An 8,516-nucleotide genomic window follows, 5' to 3' on the forward strand; every position below is an offset into this window, starting at 1 on the left:
AGATTCCTAATTGGGAACTTTCTGCTCCAATAAAATCATAGATCTAATTAAAGGGGACGTGGGGGAGGGGGGACTACTACAACACCCCAAAAAAATCTACTTATTAAAATGAATGTCACATAGAATTAGTATAATTGTACCAGCTGGCAGCAAGTCATTAAAAGGTCACGATAAATGGAAATCCGTTTGACCTTGGGAGTTGCTTGCTCATTTCTGAGAATGCTGTGTGCACAAATGGAGCTAAAGGCAAGGCATAGTAAAAAAAATATAACACTCAGGGGAGAATAGGTGGCACAGTGAGTAAAGCACTGGCCCTGGAGTCAGGAGTACCTGAGTTCAAATCCGGCCTCAGACACTTAATAATTGCCTAGCTGTGTGGTCTTGGGCAAGCCACTTAACCCCATTTGCCTTGCAAAAATCTAAAAAAAAAAAACCCTAAAAATATATATATATATATATATATATGTATATCATTCATATCATAAAGCAAGTCATTTACAGGTTTTATTTATGAACTATCAAATTCAATGAACCTAAAGATGCAGATAGTGCTGATGTTAGGAGACTGATTGCTAAGTCCAATCCCCATTCCCTAGTCTGTACATACTCATGTACAGCCCTCTAATGAGAGGGCTTTTCATATTTTTCTCTTCATCAAATCCCTACCACCATGCTTTCAGACAAATTGGTTAACCCTTAAGTTATAGCCCATGTCATATACAGTTCATATGTATTTCCTCAAAAGGGAGAGCATCCCATGTCTGATATACAACACTTTAACAACATCAGCACATATAGTAATTTGAGGCATTTTGCATTTTACCTTGGTGCTGCACTGTTGTTGCCCTTCATAATGGAAGACCATGACATCCAATGAATGATGAATGATGATGACTCTTCTATCATGTTAATTATAATGAGGGAAATGTGCAAAGCCACCCTTCTCGCTGCTTTTGCCAGAACCATTTCACTCCAGCCTGGTTTGATAGAAGACAAACAACATATTTGATAGGAAGCAAACAACATGCAACCTATATCTACAGGTAGGCAGGAATAGCAATTAGGAGGCTATTACAATAATGGAGACAAGATTGATGAGGGTTGGACTAAGACTGTGGTTATAGGGGTGGAGAAAAGGTACCATATGCAAGGAATGTTGAACAAAGATTTAGCAACAGATTGGATATTTGGGATAAGGAAGAGTAAAGATGATTAAGACAAAAGGGATGGCAGTGCCTTCAATAGAAATTAGGAAGTTTGAAAGAGGGAAGTGTGATGGATGCAGCTTCTCTCAGCAGTTCAAAGAGCTAGGACAACCCTAGGAGGCAAGAGGAAGAAAAACAAAACAAAAATTCTTCAGAATCTGAATGAACACTACATTCACTTTTTTTTAGATTTTTGCAAGGCAAACGGGGTTACGTGGCTTGCCCAAGGCCACACGGCTAGGTCATTATTAAGTGTCTAAGATCCGATTTGAACCCAGGTACTCCTGACTCCAGGGCTGGTGTTTTATCCACTTCGCCACCTAGCTGCCCCCTACATTCACTTTTTACAAATTTCTCATATGTTTTTCTTTCCTATCTCATGGTTTTCTTTCTTTCCCCTTAATTCTAATTCCTCAAACCAAAAATAACTAATCTGTAAACATGTTTAACACAAATGTATAAGTACAATATTCTCCTGACTATTTGCCACTGAGGGAAAAGGGGTGGGAAGAGAGGGTAGAAAGAAATTGTGTAACTTAAAAATATATATATGCACGTGGATGAATGTTGAAAAACTTCCATAACAATCGGAAACATAAAATAAAATAACAAGTAAAGAAAAAGAGGGAAGTGCTTTGAGGGAAAAAATAATTAGTTGGTTTTGGACAAGTTAATCTCTCTTAACTTCTCTTTTTTCATTTTCAAAATGAAGTAATGGGTGGCTAGGTGGCGCAGTGGATAAAGCACCGACCCTGGAGTCAGGAGTACCTGGGTTCAAATTTGGCCTCAGACACTTAATAATTACCTAGCCCTGTGGCCTTGGGCAAGCTACTTAACCCCGTTTGCCTTGCAAAAACCTAAAAAAAAAAAAAAAGAAGTAATAATAACTTCATGACTACCTAATAAGTTAGTTGTGAGGCTTAAGGGAGAATGTACATGAAGCATTTTGCAAAGCTTAAATAACCATGTAAATTTCAGCAATTATAATAATGATGGTGATAATTGCTGAGATTTATATAAATCTTTAAGCTTGGAAGTTTGGCAAAGCACTTTATAAACATTGTCTCATTCCTTCCCCCAGAAAACTCTTTGAAGTAGGTTCCAGAGGTATTATTATTATCCCATTTACAGATGAGGATACTGAGGTTCAGGGAGAAAAAGTGACTTGTCTACTGTCATACAGCTATTAAAAACCATAATAAGATTTGAACCCAGGTTTTTCCAATTCAGAATTATGCCCACTATACACAAGGCATATTGCCTAATGAGTCATAACTTCAGTGGGAATATACTAGCAATTCTCTAGAATTGCCATTGAATATTCTATAGTCTTTGCATACTCAAAGTAGTATGTAATCAGGTTGATGAAACTGGGGAGAAAGTCTGATTCTAGAATCTTGGTAAGTTGGCAAGTCCCAGACATGCGCTAGTAAATGTTTAACAATCAACTTGGGGGGTGGCTAGGTGGTGCAGTGAATAGGGCACCAGTCTTGGAGTCAGTAGTACCTAGGTTCAAATCTGACCTCAGACACTTAATAATTACCTAGCCCTGTGGCCTTGGGCAAGCCACTTAACCCCACTGCCTTGGAAAAAAAACAATGAACTTAGGGAAGAGAGAAAAAATGCATAGAGACACATTTTCAAATTTAGTAACATTTTTCCCATCATTTTATCTCAAGACAATCAACAAAACAATAGGTCAGGCACTCATTTGTTGCATTTACCAAGTTCTGAGGTGTAATGCTCACTTTCATGACTGGCTCCATGAGATAGCTCCAGCACAACCTTGAAGAACTATCTAGTTCTGCCCCGGCCCTCAGACCCTACAATCTTTCTGCCAAGTTACAGAACACATACTCCTATCTCCAGCTCCCGGAACAGTCTCAACCCAATCCATTTCTTTTGGAAAGATCACATTAAATGATTGTCCTTAGATTCTATTGTCCACCCATTTGACTTCTCCTTTCCTAGGCTAACATTTCCCCACATGTTTTGTTGCCCTTAGTAGGGCATCTAGGTGGTGCAGTGGATAGAGTACAGACTCTGGAGTCAAAGAGAAGCTCAGTTCAAATCCAGCTTTGGAGACTTACTAGTTGTGTGACCTTTGGCAAGTCATTTATCCCTTTTTACCATCAGTTCATCTGTAAAATGAGCTGGAGAAAGAAATGGCAAACCCCTCCTGTATTTTTCACAAGAAAATCTCAAAGGAAATCACAGTCTGAAACAAATAAATAACTATAATGCAAACTAGCTTTTCTTTACTTGACTCTTCTCATGCTTGATACAGAGCCCAACAAACAGTAAGCTCTGAATACCTGCTTCATTATTCACCATATAGGGTCAGTCCATAGAGTGCTGGACCTGAGTTCAAACCCAATCTCAGATGACTACTGATTGTGTGACCCTGGCCAAGTCATTTGGCTTTTGTTTGCTTCAGTTTTCTCATTTGTAAAATGTAGATAGTAGCACCTATCTCCCAGGATTGGATAAGATAATATATTTAAGGTGCCTGGCAAACAGTAAGCACTACACAAATGTTTATTATTGTTGCTGTTGTATATAGAGTTCTAAGAGACTTTCAAGATTATTTAGTATTTTTCTTTCCAGTCATCTGTCACAGCTGTGACACCTGGTCTCTTGGATCACTATCCTGCCAATATTTGCCTTGGTTATGTGCTGTTTCTCTGTTGATTATCTCAAATTCATCCTAGATGTAGCTTTTTTGTACATGGTTGTTTGCATTTTGTCTCTCCCATAAACTGTGAACTCCTTGAAAACAAGAACTGTCTTTTGCCTTTCCCCTTTAGTAGAGATTCAAGCATAAAGAATGAAAGAGGAAGGATGGGTGGGTGGGATGGGGTGATAAATGTAATGTCTTCATGACTTCAAATCATCTCACAAAGTGGTGTTTTGAGGAATTGTTAATGGATGATAACTTAGAATAGAATAAACTAAGGTGGAATGGCATGGCATGTTGTCTGGACCTCTTCTCTGTTCTTATCATATTCTGTCTTAAATTGTAGTTACATGTGTATAAGTCCCTTCTGCATATTGGATCGAAAATTACATGAAGTTAGGAACTATGTGAATAAAGTCATAAACACACACACACACATGTACATGCATTAGATGGTATCCTATTTTTGAACACTGAAATAAATGATATGACAATCTTTCCATCTTAGGATTTTTTTTTTGTCTTCCTTTTTTTTAAAGGTCAAAACTTTTTGGGAATGTGATTATGAGCTACACTCAGTCATTTGGTGTAGGAAGATATTAGTAATGTAATCTTATAAATTAAAAATTCAGCACTTGTTTTCAGAGGCTGTCACATAACAAGGATTAGGATATACTTTGGGGATTCATGCCTCCACCCAGACTATCTGAGACACACCCTATGTGACACTACCTAGTTTGTTGTCATTGAAACGCCCATTGAAAGCATTCAGCTCATGAAACTCAAAACAAAAAACAATTATGTGTATGCCTGGGGCCCCACCTCAATACCCTCAAATTCTTGGTTTAGGGGCAGTTATCTATAACTTCTAGTCAAGAGCCCCCATTGATATTATCTTAGTAAACCAAACCAGATATCTACAAATTCAAAGCAATTGGAATTACTGCAAATTTAATTGCCAAATATTTACCCCAACACAGTATCTTCAGAAGAGTCTCACTTTCACTTAACTTATTAGTGTCATCTGTATGAGCATGTTAGTCATTTATACCTGGTGCAATAGGTTTTTTGTAGCTCTTGATCCTCACTGACTCACCTGTTTGCCATCTCTATAACCATTTCTCTCTCAGTCTGTCTCTCAGACTCTGGCTCTGGCTCTGGATCTCTGTTTCTCTGTCTCTATCTCTCTCAATCTTTTCCAGTCTCTGTTCTAGTTATGAGGTTTTTTGATACTTATTCATTCCTTGACTAGTTTCCTGCAGTATTGCTCCTGTCTACAGGTTGCTTGCTTCTTTCATGAGTCCTTCTTCCTTCCTCCTTCCCCAGCAAAATTTCCATCATCCTTTTAAATTGGGTACATTTAAAGTTGCTGACTTATGCAAAGGTTTCTGGGGGACATAATTACCAAAAGTAAATAGGGTGTCCCATTTCTTAGACTTCAACCCTTACAAATAGGTCCAAGAAAACTAAATTCATTGAAGGGTCCATGAAAAAGCAACCTTTATTCAAAACACATGGTTCTTCTTGTGGTTTATCATGGTTCCCAAGAGGAAGCATATGGTCTGCTAACACTTTTCCAAAGAAAATACATCACTGTCATGGGCCATGTCCATATACAACAAAGAGAATATTCCAACAAGACATATAGATCTTTCAGTTTTAAAGCTCAAACATAGTAGAAGAGAAGGGAGCCACCATCTGAAGTTTCATTCTTGAGTTGTAGTTCCTATTGATCTCTGACTTCCTATTAAAGTTACCCTGAAAATTGGTTACCCAGTCCATGGGTTTGTGGAGGGTGCTTTCAAAAAAAATGTAAGCAAGACACACTTTTAGATTTAATCTGAATTATTAACATTTTCTTTATCACTTTCTTAAGACTAGATAATCAACAAAAGAAAACAAGATCTGATTTATAACCTTTGCTAATGTCCAAGGTATAACTGTTCACACTGATAACTTAACAATCAGCTTTCCGGAGTGATTTTAAACTGGCATCAGAGTACTTCCTTGATCCAGATTGTATTTGAAGAATTCCAATGAAGTGGAATGAACTCATTAATCATGATATAATCCATTCCATCCTTGAGACAGGTCTTATTGTTAGGAAATTTTTCCTTCTACTGAGTCCAAATAAATCTTCAATTTTCACCCATTTTTCCTAGTTCTGTGCTCTAGGGTTATGCAGTAAAAGTCTAATACCACTTATATAGCATAAATTTGACTTAACATATTGGACTTAATCTCTCTGAGTATCAGTTTTTTCGTCAATTAAAAAAAGGGGGGGCATTTAACTGTATGGCCTTTAAGATTCTTTTCAATCAAAAAATTGTCTTTACACGTACTTGGAAAAAATAAAATAATATTTAAAAGATTCCTTTCAAATCTAAATCTATAATGCCATGTTTCACATGAACTGTTCAAATACCTGAAGAAAGTTATCAAGCTGTCATTTCCATTGTCCTAGTCTCCTTTTTCTTGATCTGCTCAAGTCTGTCAGTGTTCTCCCTAAAATGAACTAAAGACAATAATCCAATCTACCCTGACCAGAGTAGAGTACAACAGAATCAAGTCAATAAGTCAAAAGGCAATTTTTTTTTGTTGTGTGCTAGGAACTATACTGAGCTCTGGGGATACAAAGGCAAAAGATAGTCCTTGACCTCAAGGAGCTCATGATCTAATTCTTTATTTAGTCCCTCCCTCTGGACACTATGCCCCTCTAATTGGTTTAATATAGCATTAGATTAGGTGAGATTTGTCTGTCTTGCTATCCACTAAAATACTCAAATCTTTTTCAGGTTAAATATAACAAAAGTTGTGTTCTTCAGAGAACTGCTAGACAGTACTGTAAATAAAATACCAGGCCTGCAATCAGGAAAACATATCCCTGAGTTCAAATCTGGCTTCAGATACTTACTTAGCGATGTGACCTGTGTCTCAGTTTCCCCAACTGTAAAATGTCCTGAAAAAGGGAATGGCAAACACTCCAGTATCTTTGTCAAGAAAATCCCAAATGAATCACAAAGTCAGATATGACTGAACAACAGAAAGTTATGTTATATTTGTGAAATTAATTTTTTAATCCACCTATAAACATTTTATGTTTATATTTATTTCTATTCAGCTTCATCTTATTAGATTTTACCCATCATTTTAGCCTGTCAAGAAAATCTTGGAAATCTAATTCTTTATGCATATTAGCTATTCCTCACAGCTTTGAGTCATCTTCAAAATTAATTTGTTTCTTTGTTCTCTCTTCTAGCCCCCTGCTCAGATTGGGAGTACATTGTCAAATAGGATTTCCAAAACCAAGGTCTTGTCAAATAGTGTGGCTGCCTCCTCAGAAACAAAGTGAATAAAGTCTTGGGTGCAGTTTCATTAAATATACTACTTTCAGGGAATTGATAGTCTTCCAGAAAAGGTGTCATATTCCCATTTTGTTACCAATATACCATAAATCAATAGTACATTCAGTTGAATTCAACTAAATGTCTACTATCTGACCACTTTTAATGTTAGTAAATTATTTTACATCTTTTATTATTTTATTTGATCCTTATAACCAGTTGGCAGAATAAACACTCTTATTTTCCTCCATTTTACAGTTTAGGAAACTAAGATTGGGAGGGATCTAAGTGACTTACCTAGGGACACAGGACACAGATTCAGACAGAATTTAAATTCAAATCTTTTTTTTTTTTAGATTTTTCAAGGCAATAGGGTTAAGTGGTTTGCCCAAGGCCACAGGGCTAGGTAATATTAAGTGTCTGAGGTCAGATTTGAACTCAGGTACTCCTGACTCCAAGGCCAGTGCTCTATCCACGGTGCCACCTAGCTGCCCCTAATTCAAGTCTTGACTGCAAGTTCAGTATTCTATCTACTATATCACCTACAAAGACCAAAAGTAAACAGCCTCTGCCCTCAAGGGTCTTACATTCAACTGAGTAAATTCTTACTTTTTAAAGGAGTAAATGCAACCTATATACAAAGTTATTCAAGGACACAGGAGTACTCCAACACCTCAGATATCTGGAAAGACTTCCAGTAGAAGGTGAGCTGAAGTAGGAGTCCCAAGAGACTGAGATGAAGAAGGAAAAGATTTCTGCAAGGTGGACCAAACTAGACAAAAGGCTGGAGATGGAATGTTGTCAGAAGCAAATAGTGAGAGAGCCAGTTTGACCAGAACTTAAGCTTTGGAGAGGGAGTAAAGTATAATAAGCCCAGGGGGAAAGGGTGGAGCAGATTATATCAGGCATTAAATGCCAAATGGAAAAATGTATGTAGACAATTGGCCAAGTTAAAGGATGCTTCTGACTGCTAGAAAGTGACTCTCAGGAGATTGTTGTTGTTGTTGAAGGTGCCACTATTATCTTCATTTTATTGGATTAGGAAACTGAGGTAGGTAGAAATTAAATGATTTGCCCAGGGTCACACAGCTAAGTATGAGAGGAAATTCAAACTCAGATATTCCTGATCCCAAACCTAGAAAGCCATCCACTTATGGTACTCTTTTTTTATGTTTTTGTTTTTTATGAGACAATGAAGTTAAGTGACTTTCCAAGGTCACACAGTTAAGTATTAAGTGTCTGAGGTCATATTTGAATTCAGGTCCTCCTGACTCCAGGGCTGGTGCTCCA

The 8,516-nt window shown here is 37.3% G+C and overlaps 1 protein-coding gene across 1 annotated transcript in view; it reads right to left on the reverse strand.

Annotated features, from left to right (window-relative positions):
- Positions 1-915, reverse strand: part of ZMAT3 (zinc finger matrin-type 3) — a 54,149-nt gene extending 53,234 nt beyond the window's left edge. The window contains exon 1 of the mRNA XM_074190968.1: positions 824-915. The gene's annotated coding sequence lies outside the window, so the exon portion shown is untranslated. The remainder of the gene's footprint in view (positions 1-823) is intronic.
- Positions 916-8,516: the final 7,601 nt, after the last annotated feature.

This window comes from Macrotis lagotis, chromosome 6 (assembly GCF_037893015.1).
Source record: "Macrotis lagotis isolate mMagLag1 chromosome 6, bilby.v1.9.chrom.fasta, whole genome shotgun sequence".
Lineage (NCBI taxonomy): Eukaryota > Metazoa > Chordata > Mammalia > Peramelemorphia > Peramelidae > Macrotis > Macrotis lagotis.